At 44.9% G+C, this 14,234-nt stretch overlaps 1 long non-coding RNA gene across 1 annotated transcript; it reads right to left on the bottom strand.

Annotated features, from left to right (window-relative positions):
• Positions 1-5,171: 5,171 nt before the first annotated feature.
• Positions 5,172-7,962, bottom strand: LOC120041874. The gene is made up of 5 exons (XR_005475965.1): positions 7,528-7,962; positions 6,609-6,739; positions 5,889-6,051; positions 5,368-5,560; positions 5,172-5,207 (listed from the first exon to the last, which is right to left on the bottom strand). It is a non-coding gene; the product is annotated as an uncharacterized LOC120041874 (long non-coding RNA).
• Positions 7,963-14,234: the final 6,272 nt, after the last annotated feature.

Raw genomic sequence — 14,234 nt, 5'->3', positions numbered from 1 at the left:
ACTCAGCTGTGACTTAAAGAACATTGGACTCAGCTGTGACTGAAAAAACATTGGACTCAGCTGTGACTTAAAGAACATTGGACTCAGCTGTGACTTAAAGAACATTGGACTCAGCGATGACTTAAAGAACATTGGACTCAGCTGTGACTTAAAGAACATTGGACTCAGCTGTGACTTAAAGAACATTGGACTTAGCTGTGACTTAAAGAACATTGGACTCAGCTGTGACTTAAAGAACATTGGACTCAGCTGTGACTTAAAGAACATTGGACTCAGCGATGACTTAAAGTTCATTGGACTCAGCTGTGACTTAAAGAACATTGGACTCAGCTGTGACTTAAAGAACATTGGACTCAGCTGTGACTTAAAGAACATTGGACTCAGCTGTGACTTAAAGAACATTGGACTCAGCTGTGACTTAAAGAACATTGGACTCAGCTGTGACTTAAAGAACATTGGACTCAGCTGTGACTTAAAGAACATTGGACTCAGCTGTGACTTAAAGAACATTGGAATCAGCTGTGACTTAAAGAACATTGGACTCAGTTATGACTTAAAGAACATTGGACTCAGCGATGACTTAAAGAACATTGGACTCAGCGATGACTTAAAGAACATTGGACTCAGCTGTGACTTAAAGAACATTGGACTCAGTTATGACTTAAAGAACATTGGACTCAGCGATGACTTAAAGAACATTGGACTCAGCTGCGACTTAAAGAACATTGGACTCAGTTATGACTTAAAGAACATTGGACTCAGCTGTGACTTAAAGAACATTGGACTCAGCTGTGACTTAAAGAACATTGGACTCAGCTGTGACTTAAAGAACATTGGACTCAGCTGTGACTTAAAGAACATTGGACTCAGCTGTGACTTAAAGAACATTGGACTCAACGATGACTTAAAGAACATTGGACTCAGCTGTGACTTAAAGAACATTGGACTCAGCTGTGACTTAAAGAACATTGGACTCAGCTGTGACTTAAAGAACATTGGACTCAGCTGTGACTTAAAGAACATTGGACTCAGCTGTGACTTAAAGAACATTGGACTCAGCTGTGACTTAAAGAACATTGGACTCAGCTGTGACTTAAAGAACATTGGACTCAGCTGTGACTTAAAGAACATTGGACTCAGCTGTGACTTAAAGAACATTGGACTCAGCGATGACTTAAAGAACATTGGACTCAGCGATGACTTAAAGAACATTGGACTCAGCTGTGACTTAAAGAACATTGGACTCAGCTGTGACTTAAAGAACATTGGACTCAGCTGTGACTTAAAGAACATTGGACTCAGCTGTGACTTAAAGAACATTGGACTCAGCTGTGACTTAAAGAACATTGGACTCAGCTGTGACTTAAAGAACATTGGACTCAGCTGTGACTTAAAGAACATTGGACTCAGCGATGACTAACATTTATCCTTCAACATGGCTCGTTTCGTAGTCTGCTGAGCATCGTGATCTACTTCTACATCATGATGTTAGGTAGCTAAGTAAGGGTAGGGCTAAAGCTCTCAAGAGAGGATGAGAGTTTAGGGAGGAGACAACAAACCCAACACATACTGGTGTATTGTATTTATTATGTGGAAATGCTTGATGAGGAGTTTGTAGCTGAGGTTTGGTTTTTCAGTGACATCATCAATCACTGGACTTAACGTGGGATTACAGGGAGGATAAAACAGTTAGTGACATCATCAATCACTTGGACTTAATGTGGGACTAAAGGGAGGATAAAACAGTTACTGACATCATCAATCACTTGGACTTAACGTGGGACTACAGGGAGGATAAAACAGTTATTGACATCATTGAAAGATTGACTGCTTTTCTTTTCTCCTCTATGAGCACCCCAAAACCTTTTCCCTACAGTGGGTAACTATAGAAGGCTGGCTGGACAATACAGTGGGTAACTATAGAAGGCTGGGCTGGACAATACAGTGGGTAACTATTGAAGGCTGGCTGGACAATACAGTGGGTAACTATAGAAGGCTGGCTGGACAATACAGTGGGTAACTATAGAAGGCTGGCTGGACAATACAGTGGGTAACTATAGAAGGCTGGCTGGACAATACAGTGGGTAACTATAGAAGGCTGGCTGGACAATACAGTGGGTAACTATAGAAGGCTGGCTGGACAATACAGTGGGTAACTATAGAAGGCTGGCTGGACAATACAGTGGGTAACTATAGAAGGTTAGGCTGGACAATACAGTGGGTAACTATAGAAGGCTGGGCTGGACAATACAGTGGGTAACTATAGAAGGCTGGCTGGACATTACAGTGGGTAACTATAGAAGGCTGGCTGGACAATACAGTGGGTAACTATAGAAGGCTGGCTGGACAATACAGTGGGTAACTATAGAAGGCTGGCTGGACAATACAGTGGGTAACTATAGAAGGCTGGCTGGACAATACAGTGGGTAACTATAGAAGGCTGGCTGGACAATACAGTGGGTAACTATAGAAGGCTGGCTGGACAATACAGTGGGTAACTATAGAAGGTTAGGCTGGACAATACAGTGGGTAACTATAGAAGGCTGGCTGGACAATACAGTGGGTAACTATAGAAGGCTGGCTGGACAATACAGTGGGTAACTATAGAAGGCTGGGCTGGACAATACAGTGGGTAACTATAGAAGGCTGGCTGGACAATACAGTGGGTAACTATAGAAGGCTGGGCTGGACAATACAGTGGGTAACTATAGAAGGCTGGACAATACAGTGGGTAACTATAGAAGGCTGGCTGGACAATACAGTGGGTAACTATAGAAGGCTGGCTGGACAATACAGTGGGTAACTATAGAAGGCTGGACAATACAGTGGGTAACTATAGAAGGCTGGCTGGACAATAGAAAAGGTCAAGGCAGAAAAATGGTAAACAAACATTGGCTAAGCTGTCAGTTTTCAGTTAAACTGAAAGTGAACTTTGCAACAAGATTTGATGAGTTTAGTCTCCCCACAAATGTGACTTTCTTATTTTACCTTTATTTAACTCGGCAAGTCAGTTAAGAACAAATTCTTATTTACAATGACAGCCCCTGAACAGTGGGTTAACTGCCTTGTTCAGGGGCAGAACAACAGATTTTTACCTAGTCAGCTCGGGGATTCGATCTTGCAACCTTTCGGTTACTAGTTCAACGCTCTAACCACTAGGCTACCTGCCTCTAACCACTAGGCTACCTGCCTCTAACCACTAGGCTACCTGCCTCTAACCACTAGGCTACCTGCCTCTAACACTAGGCTACCTGCCGCCCCACTGCAGTTTGAAGCAGTTTGTTAGGGTCCCTTTCTATACTGATGCAGTTTGTTAGGGACCCTTTCTATACTGATGCAGTTTGTTAGGGACCCTTTCTATACTGATGCAGTTTGTTAGGGACCCTTTCTATACTGATGCAGTTTGCTAGGGACCCTTTCTATACTGATGCAGTTTGTTAGGGACCCTTTCTATACTGATGCAGTTTGTTAGGGACCCTTTCTATACTGATGCAGTTTGCTAGGGACCCTTTCTATACTGATGCAGTTTGTTAGGGACCCTTTCTATACTGATGCAGTTTGTTAGGGACCCTTTCTATACTGATGCAGTTTGTTAGGGACCCTTTCTATACTGATGCAGTTTGCTAGGGACCCTTTCTATACTGATGCAGTTTGTTAGGGACCCTTTCTATACTGATGCAGTTTGTTAGGGACCCTTTCTATACTGATGCAGTTTGTTAGGGACCCTTTCTATACTGATGCAGTTTGCTAGGGACCCTTTCTATACTGATGCAGTTTGTTAGGGACCCTTTCTATACTGATGCAGTTTGTTAGGGACCCTTTCTATACTGATGCAGTTTGTTAGGGACCCTTTCTATACTGATGCAGTTTGTTAGGGACCCTTTCTATACTGATGCGGCGAGACGTGTCTGCAAAAGCTGACTTATTTTATTTAGTATATATTTTCTTAACTCTATTTCTTGAACTGCATTGTTGGTTAAGGGCTTGTAAGTCAGCACCTGTTTTATTCGGCGCATGTGACAAATAAAACCTGATGTTGATTCGCACGGGACTAGTACTTTCAGGTGACCAAAAAACATTAGGTTATTCTGGTTGGAATTAAAAATGACTGACATGGCAGATTTAGACAGGACAAAAATTACATATATGTTGTTTTGTGCTCGGGCACATAATTACATTACCCGACCTCTCCCCGTAAATCAACTTGTCGTCCTTAGCAGACACAAAAATACAAACATTAGGAGTTATTGTATTGTGCTAGTCAATTATTACGTAGAACAATCATTTTTTGGAGACCCTGTCCTGCTATCAGCCTGTGATGTGTGTGTTGTAAAGTGCCTTGCTGATGGGCTCTGATGCTCTGCCACAGCCCCTGTCCTGCTATCAGCCTGTGATGTGTGTATTGTAAAGTGCCTTGCTGATGGGCTCTGATGCTCTGCCACAGCCCCTGTCCTGCTATCAGCCTGTGATGTGTGTGTTGTAAAGTGCCTTGCTGATGGGCACAACGGTAATAGGTAGTATACGGGGATATTGAAGCCCGGTGGGTTACCGGTGTATCCCTGTGTACTACCTACTGCTGTTTTGCCTTTGAGCAAGGGACTTCACCCCTAAGTGCTCTGCTCTGCCACAGCCCCTGTTCTGCTCCCAGCCTGTGACCAACAGGCAAAATAGTCACAGACATCTATGCACTAAGAGACTGTGTTTGTAGAAACTGACAAACCCCTGGATGCTGAAACATAATCAACATTTTTAAAACACTGAAAAATCCCCTCAAATCAAAAAACGTGATCTAATGCATTGTATACATCTGGGGACCTACTGTATAAGAAAGCACACAGGAAATGCCTGGTGTAGCGTTTAGTTTTGAACATCCTATTCTGGTCAGACGCAGGACTGAACTTTTCAGGAGAAGAGCAAATCCCTCATGAGTTGGGCTACTAAATGAGCCCACAAGAGCCTAACTACTGAGTTCTTATTGATAATGTTTTTGTTTCATATATTTGAATGTATTGTATATTTAGTTAACTCTTGATGTATGCAACAAGTGCACTGCATTCCAGTGCAATTGATGTTAGACTATAAATGTGTATTTGTGAAAGTGAAATAGTAAATGTGATAATAGAAAAAAATAAACTCATATTGATCTATGACTTTAGTAAAGTTCTTACCATAGGTTTTGGGCTGGACGACACATCAGTTTTGATGACCTGAAATAAGTGAACCAAGACAACAATTAGACATCAATTACATCTTGGTAGTAAAGAGACGCTGTCTGCATTACAACATATTGCATGACAGGGTAGTGAATTGCTCATCCTCCCGGCTCTTCCAAGATGGGTGGTAATTTCATCTTAAAGAGTTCCTCACCTGTGTTCTCCATGGCCAGTCTGAATCACCGTAACTATAAGTCAACTCTTCGCCAGCTGCAATATCTCGAGTCGCGAAGAGGCACAAGTGTGGCTCATCGTTTGCTTGTATGGCCTTCATTTTGAGATTGAGTCTTTAGTGATCATCATTAACGAGTCTCCCAAGGGAGGAGTCTTCTTCAGATGCATCAATGCTGCATAGAAACATAACATGTCACAGTTTAATGAAGATATTGCAGCACAGGGTTTCTATTTCAGAAAAGGGGCAGAAAAGTCCCTAACTGTTGTTTAACAAAGGAGTGCAGATGCTCTGATAGCGAACCAGTTGGTTTGAAGACTAATATTGTTCCTTACTGTTTAGGTCAGGGACAAGGTAAAATTAGTATCTGGGCCTGAGATAGGCCAACAGTGCATATTGTGCCACCAACCATTTAAATGTCTGTCTCCATTTTAATGTTGTTGATTTTTTTAGATCTCAAAAGGCATTAATATGTTTATTTTGTTCTCATCAATCCTACTTACCACCATGTTCTTCCTTTCCATTGGAAATCGAAAAGAAACACCTTTGCAGAATCATTGTACTGATCAGCTCGGACCTCGCCCTCCTGTTGTGTAAGCAGTTCACCTCGGTACTCCACAACAAAGTCTCCTTTGGATATGAATTCAGTGGCAAAAACTCCCCGTCCTTAGCAGACACAAAATACAAACATTAGGAGATATTGCATTGTGCTTGTCAATTATTACAGAGAATAATCACTGTCTGGAGGTCCACTCCGGTCACATGATCACCCCATTCAACTTGCCAAGCTTCTCCAAAAACAACTGTTCTCATAAAATGACCTCACACTGTCTAAAAGTGATCTCACACATATCACTGCCAATCAAAATGAGGTTCAGGTGTGCAGCAGGGGGTTTAGGGAGGGGGATGCGCTGCTCTGTCTTTCAAGAGGCTAGATTCAGTTGTCACTCTGTCTTCTAAACCAATGATTGGTTTTCAAGGTGGGCCTTTTCAGGTGGAAGGAGATTTCAGATGGAGCATCGTGTGACTGTAGTGGACCTTTAAGAATCCTATGACCATAATACAAAGACATGGCTATTCCTTTAAACCTTTTTTCCTGGGTGACTGTGCCCATATATCCCAATTCACTGTTTCCCACTAACCTCTAAAATGTACATCTGATTCATCTAATTTATAGCTGTCATATTTAGGACTGTCAGAAATATATTCAATCTTCACCTTACCTTTAAAGATATTGATAAAACGCTGGTAAAGTACTGGTTTATCAATGTTTGATCTGATGTGATGCTCTGCATCCTCCATGGGCCGGAGTCGCCTGGAAGATCTCTCCGTCAGGCCAACTCAAATCCTTAATCTGTGGAATAAAGCAGACATTATAAACTGGGTAGTTTGGGTCCTGGATGTTGATTGGCTGAAACTGTGGTATATTTAAGAAATAAGGCACACCGGGGGTTTGTGGTATATGGCCAATATACCAAGGTTAAGGGCTGTAACCAGGCAGGCACTCCGCGTTGCCTCTTACGTAAGAACAGTCCTCAACCTTTCCTTGTGCTTTACTGCTTAACTATACCAAGGCTGTCAGACAATCAACATTCATGGCTTAACCTACAATTTATAAGAGACATAATGTATGTTTGTTAGATGACTACAAAACAAGCACGTTAGAAGCAGTAAAAAATTCCATCTGTGACTTTCCCTCTTCCACTCTGCTATGAGATGCAAGGTGGGGTGCACAACCCCTGGTTTCCAGCCAGCCAACTTTAGCTCGCTAAACTAACACCATCTAATGTTATCAAACTGCTACCGTCTCAAGTTCATCTATGGGGATCACGTGTCCCATTTAGCTGTCTATGCATGTTACTTATAACCACACTGATAGAATTGACTGAAATAGCCATAAAATATCAGTCTCTTTATCAACAGTTATGTTAACTAATCAAGCTACCCGCCCAAATGTCAACAAAATTGGCTCACTAGTGCATTAGCTAGATAGTGAGCTAACATTAGCACTAGCAACAAACAAGCTAACTAGGCTAACATAGTTCATAAACCAATACAACGATTTATGGTGGTGGAATTGTACTACAGCATGAAAATAACTTTCCATATCATTTCAATTGTTGAAAATATTGTATTGCTCACCTTTCTTTTAGGAACAGCGGGGACCTGCAGATGGGCCGCCCCGTGTTACCGGACGAGCTTCTCCAGATGAAAGTGATTTTCCCTCTCTGGCTCTGCGCGGTAAAGTGGAGTGGGGGAGGGGAATCACAACGTGGGGACAGAGATAGTCATATAGGGGACGTGTCACCACAGTGGTGTGTGTGCATCTGTCAAGGCGCTGGAATCCTATACAATCGACATGACTGATGTTGATATTTCACTTGTGTAGTAAATATTCTATAGACCTAAGAAATAGGCTAATACATTGCAAAATGAATGCATTTCCCTAGGCCTATAGGTCATAGGAAACTTCAAGACACCAAAATGTACATTTTAAGGATTCAGAAATTGTATTGATTGATCCAGAAACACATAGGAATAAGGTCAATAGGCCTTGGCTATTTTCTGACATAGGAAGGGCTGGCTTACCTGGGCTATTGCCCCTGGGCCCCGGAGAAATAAAAAAATATACAGTATGTAGTATATATTTATTTTTTACTGCAACCGCCAACCACAGGGGCATTCAGGAGCCCACTCTCAATGAGTGTAGAGGCCTGCTGCTGCGGACACTTTGTTATTTGTCAGATGGGGAGGAGAGGAGGTAGGGGGGACACTTGTTTAATTAATTGATTAATAAAAATATATAAACTGCATAATAAATAAATGTGACTAGTAAAATGTGTGATTCAGGAGCTGGGACCAAGCCCGTAGGGGGCCCAAGGGGCAAAACAAATACAAAATAAATACTTTTTACAATTATTATTATTTTTTTAATCCAACCACAGGAGCCCGCTCTCAATGTTTAAAATACAACAGAGCATCATTTAGCCAAAGAGGATCAATAGTTTCTACAAAAATAACTATCAAAAAGACATACAGTACATGTACTGTATCTGCCAAAATAAAAGAAACACCAACATAAAGTGTATTAAACGCATAGTTAAAATGAAATTAAATCAAATTGTATTTGTCAACTGCATCAAACACAACAGGTGTAGGCATTACCTTGAAATGCTTACTTCCAAACCCTTACTTACGTAAGCCTAGGAGTTGACGTCCCGATGGATAGGGATCAACCCGTAACGCTCGTAGTCGACATTGTCACACTGAACCCTTTCACGATGACTAAGCTCACGTTTTCTGAAGATGTCTAATACGTAGGAGCTCCCTCTGTCTTCCAGAGCGGCTTCGGCAAGCTCCTTCTCGCAACGGAAAAGATGCTCTCTGGACCCGCTCGTAGTAGCTCTCGTCATCTCCCTGCACGGTCCTATCGGACAAGGTGTCTGTATTATCAAGCGTTTGATGTCTGGTTCACGATACCAACGTGCTTTCCCGTATACTTACAAAGTGCGCAGTTTATGAGCCGAGCCTCCAGCATGGTCTGGATGCTGTTCAGAGCCTTATGTTGTCTGTGTAACAACAGGCAGACCCTGAGCAACCTAAACCGAGGTGGTGGTTATTACCACTACTACCAGGACGACAGCGACGATGAGGACAGCGACGACGACAGTGATACCAAGGTTCAGGCACGTGTGGTTAAGCTCTCCAATCTCAAACGCAAAGCCATCGACGTGACCACAGACGTGATTGTTGCGGAAACCCTTCTGTGCTGACAAACTGCCTGGGAGCTCCTCAGTGGTGAAACTCCTCCTCCTTCAATCAGTGGTGAACCAGGTGGAACAAATCTTCCAGGCAATCTGGAAGATGTGCGTGCGTGCGTGCGTGTGTGTGTTTGTACTCCAAGCCTGTCCTTTGGCCATGGATTCGTTAAATTAAATAAAAAAATACAAAAACATTTCATTAACGTCAAACAACATTATCATCGTGGTCTGTTCTAAGCTAGGCACTGACACACACACACACACACACGCGAAGAAAGGTCTTCAGACTAAACTTTGTTGACAGGAACTACGCTCTAGCGCCCCCACAAAGCCTAACGTCTCTCCCTTCATCCCTTCATCCCTTCAACTTCCTCTCTCTGTCATCTCTCTTACTCCCTCTGTCATCTCCCTTCATCCCTGTATCTTCCTCTCTCTGTCATCTCTCTTACTCCCTCTGTCATCTCCCTTCATCCCTGTATCTTCCTCTCTCTGTCATCTCCCTTCATCCCTCTGTCATCTCCCTTCATCCCTCCATCTTCCTCTCTCTGTCATCTCCCTTCATCCCTCCATCTTCCTCCCTCTGTCATCTCCCTTCATCCCTCCATCTTCCTCCCTCTGTCATCTCCCTTCATCCCTCCATCTTCCTCCCTCTGTCATCTCTCTTCATCCCTCCACCTTCCTCTCTCTGTCATCTCTCTTCCTCTTCCTCCCTCCATCTTCTCTCTCAGTCCCATTCAAACCTCCAGCAACATCTTACCATCTTTCCCTCTATCTCTCTCTTTCCCTCGTCATCTGTCTCTCCATCCTTCTGTCTCCTTCCATCCCTCTCCCCCTCCATCCTTCTGTCTCCTTCCATCCCTCTCCCCCTCCATCCTTCTGTCTCCTTCCATCCCTCTCCCCCTCCATCCTTCTGTCTCCTTCCATCCCTCTCCCCCTCCATCCTTCTGTCTCCTTCCATCCCTCTCCCCCTCCATCCTTCTGTCTCCTTCCATCCCTCTCACCCTCCATCCTTCTGTCTCCTTCCATCCCTCTCCCCCTCCATCCTTCTGTCTCCTTCCATCCCTCTCCCCCTCCATCCTTCTGTCTCCTTCCATCCCTCTCCCCCTCCATCCTCCTGTCTCCTTCCATCCCTCTCCCCCTCCATCCTTCTGTCTCCTTCCATCCCTCTCCCCCTCCATCCTCCTGTCTCCTTCCATCCCTCTCCCCCTCCATCATTCTGTCTCCTTCCATCCCTCTCCCCCTCCATCCTTCTGTCTCCTTCCATCCCTCTCCCCCTCCATCCTTCTGTCTCCTTCCATCCCTCTCCCCCTCCATCCTTCTGTCTCCTTCCATCCCTCTCCCCCTCCATCCTTCTGTCTCCTTCCATCCCTCTCCCCCTCCATCCTTCTGTCTCCTTCCATCCCTCTCCCCCTCCATCCTCCTGTCTCCTTCCATCCCTCTCCCCCTCCATCATTCTGTCTCCTTCCATCCCTCTCCCCCTCCATCCTTCTGTCTCCTTCCATCCCTCTCCCGCTCCATCCTTCTGTCTCCTTCCATCCCTCTCCCCTCCATCCTTCTGTCTCCTTCCATCCCTCTCCCCCTCCATCCTTCTGTCTCCTTCCATCCCTCTCCCCCTCCATCCTTCTGTCTCCCCCTCTATCCTTCCATCTCTCCCCTCCAACCTTCCATCTCCCCATCCCTCTCCCCCTCCATCCTTCTGTCTCCTTCCATCCCTCTCCCGCTCCATCCTTCTGTCTCCTTCCATCCCTCTCCCCCTCCATCCTTCTGTCTCCCCCTCTATCCTTCCATCTCTCCCCTCCAACCTTCCATCTCCCCATCCCTCTCCCCCTCCATCCTCCTGTCTCCTTCCATCCCTCTCCCCCTCCATCATTCTGTCTCCTTCCATCCCTCTCCCCCTCCATCCTTCTGTCTCCTTCCATCCCTCTCCCGCTCCATCCTTCTGTCTCCTTCCATCCCTCTCCCCTCCATCCTTCTGTCTCCTTCCATCCCTCTCCCCCTCCATCCTTCTGTCTCCTTCCATCCCTCTCCCCCTCCATCCTTCTGTCTCCCCCTCTATCCTTCCATCTCTCCCCTCCAACCTTCCATCTCCCCATCCCTCTCCCCCTCCATCCTTCTGTCTCCTTCCATCCCTCTCCCGCTCCATCCTTCTGTCTCCTTCCATCCCTCTCCCCCTCCATCCTTCTGTCTCCCCCTCTATCCTTCCATCTCTCCCCTCCAACCTTCCATCTCCCCATCCCTCTCCCCCTCCATCCTTCTGTCTCCTTCCATCCCTCTCCCCCTCCATCCTTCTGTCTCCTTCCATCCCTCTCCCCCTCCATCCTTTCATCTCTTCCTCCATCCGTCCATCCCTCCCCTCCATCCTTCTGTCTCCTTCCATCCCTCTCCCCCTCCATCCTTCCATCTCCCCCTCCATCCTTCCATCTCCCCCTCCATCCTTCCAGCTCTCGCCTCCAACCTTCCATCTCTCCCTCCATCCTTCCATCTCTCCCTCCATCCTTCCATCTCCCCATCTCCCCCTCCAACTCCCCCTCCATCTTTCCATCTCCCCCTCCATCCATCCATCTCTCCCTCCATCCTTCATCTCTCCCTCCATCCTTCCATCTCCCCCTCCATCCTTCCATCCTTCCATCTCACTCTCCATCCTTCCATCTCTCCCTCAATCCATCCATCTACCCCTCCATCTCCCCCTCAATCCTTCCATCTCTCCATCTCTCCCTCCACCCTTCCATCTCTCTCCCATTTTCAATTAAATTCAAATCAGCTCCATTAGTATGACGAGACACCGTCTCCAACGCTGCCAAAACAAACGTGTAGGATGCTGGTGTTTCCATGCTGACGAGGTTCATAATAATACCCAGTGACTGATCGTGACTCATAGAACAGAGGATAACGATTAGCAGATATTATAGTGTCTGTCACTCTCTGGCGCTCTCTTTCTCTCTCTCTCGCCCTCTGCTTAAGTATGCCTTGAATTATAAAATAAATCACAGACGGTGTCACCAGCAAAGCACCCCCACAACATCACACCTCCTCCGCCATGCTTCACGGTGGGAACCACACATCCGTTCACCTACTCTGCATCTCACGAAGACATGGCGGTTGGAACCAAAAATAGCAAATTTGGACTCATCAGACAAAAGGACAGATTTCCACCAGTCTAATGTCCATTGCTTGTGTTTCTTGGCCCAAGTAAGTCTCTTCTTATTATTGGTGTCCTTTAGTAGTGGTTTCTTTGCAGCAATTCGACCATGAAGGCCTGATTCACGCAGTCTCCTCTGAATAGTTGATGTTGAGATGTGTCTGTTACTTGAACTCTGGGAAGCATTTATTTGGGCTGCGATTTCTGAGGCTGGTAACTCTAATGAACTTATCCTCTGCAGCAGAGATAACTCTGGGTCTTCCTTTCCTGTGGCCGTCCTCATGAGAGACAGTTTCATCATATCGCTGAATGGTTTTTGCGACTGCACTTTTCGAAGTTCTTGAAATGTTACGTGTTGGCTGACCTACTGCTTTGCGTGATGTATTGTTGTTTCTACCTTCCTGCCCTTTGTTCTGTTGACTGTGCCCAATGATGTTTGTACCATGTTTTATTCTGCTATCATGTTGGGCTGCTGCCATGTTGTTGTCATGTTGTGTTGCTACCATGTTGTGTTGCTACCATGTTGTGTTGCTACCATGTTGTGTTGCTACCATGTTGTTGCCATGTTGTGTTGCTACCATGTTGTTGTCATGTTGTGTTGCTACCATGTTGTTGTCATGTTGTGTTGCTACCATGTTGTTGTCATGTTGTGTTGCTACCATGTTGTTGTCATGTTGTGTTGCTACCATGTTGTTGTCATGTTGTGTTGCTACCATGTTGTTGTCATGTGGTGTTGCTACCATGTTGTTGTCATGTTGTGTTGCTGCCATGTTGTTGTCATGTGGTGTTGCTACCATGTTGTTGTCATGTGGTGTTGCTACCATGTTGTTGTCATGTGGTGTTGCTACCATGTTGTTGTTATGTTGTGTTGCTACCATGTTGTTGTCATGTTGTGTTGCTACCATGTTGTTGCCATGTTGTGTTGCTACCATGCTGTGTTGTCATGTGTTGCTACCATGTTGTTGTCATGTTGGGCTGCTGCCATGTTGTTGTCATGTTGTGTTGCTACCATGCTGTGTTGTCATGTGTTGCTACCATGTTGTTGTCATGATGTGTTTCTACCATGTTGTTGTCATGTTGTGTTGCTACCATGTTGTTGTCATGTTGTGATGCTACCATGTTGTTGTCATGTTGTGTTGCTACCATGCTGTTGTTATGTTGTGTTTCTACCATGTTTTTGTCATGTTGTGTTGCTACCATGTTGTTGTTATGTTGTGTTGCTACCATGTTGTTGTCATGTGTTGCTACCATGTTGTTGTCATGTTGTGTTGCTACCATGTTGTTGTCATGTGGTATTGCCTCCATGCTGTGTTGTCATGTGTTGCTACCATGCTGTGTTGTCATGTTGTGTTGCTACCATGTTGTTGTCATGTTGTGTTTCTACCATGTTGTTGTCATGTTGTGTTGCTACCATGTTGTTGTCATGTGGTATTGCCTCCATGTTGTGTTGTCATGTTGTATTGCTACCATGTGTTGTTGTCATGTGTTGCTACCATGTTGTTGTCATGTTGTGTTTCTACCATGTTGTTGTCATGTGTTGCTACCATGTTGTTGTCATGTTGTGTTTCTACCATGTTGTTGTCATGTGGTGCTACCATGTTGTTGTCATGTTGTGTTTCTACCATGTTGTTGTCATGTTGTGTTGCTACCATGTTGTTGTCATGTTGTGTTGCTACCATGTTGTTGTCATGTTGTGTTGCTACCATGCTGTGTTGTCATGTTGTATTGCTACCATGTTGTGTTGTCATGTGTTGCTACCATGCTGTGTTGTCATGTGTTGCTGCCATGTTGTTGTCATGTTGTGTTTCTACCATGTTGTTGTCATGTTGTGTTGCTACCATGCTGTTGTTATGTTGTGTTGCTACCATGTTGTTGTCATGTGTTGCTCCCATGCTGTGTTGTCATGTGTTGCTGCCATGTTGTTGTCATGTGGTGTTGCTACCATGTTG

The sequence above is a fragment of the Salvelinus namaycush genome, unplaced genomic scaffold, assembly GCF_016432855.1.
Source record: "Salvelinus namaycush isolate Seneca unplaced genomic scaffold, SaNama_1.0 Scaffold569, whole genome shotgun sequence".
Lineage (NCBI taxonomy): Eukaryota > Metazoa > Chordata > Actinopteri > Salmoniformes > Salmonidae > Salvelinus > Salvelinus namaycush.
The sequence above is the reverse complement of the archived record's forward strand: the minus strand, read 5'-3'. Positions and strand labels throughout refer to the sequence as shown.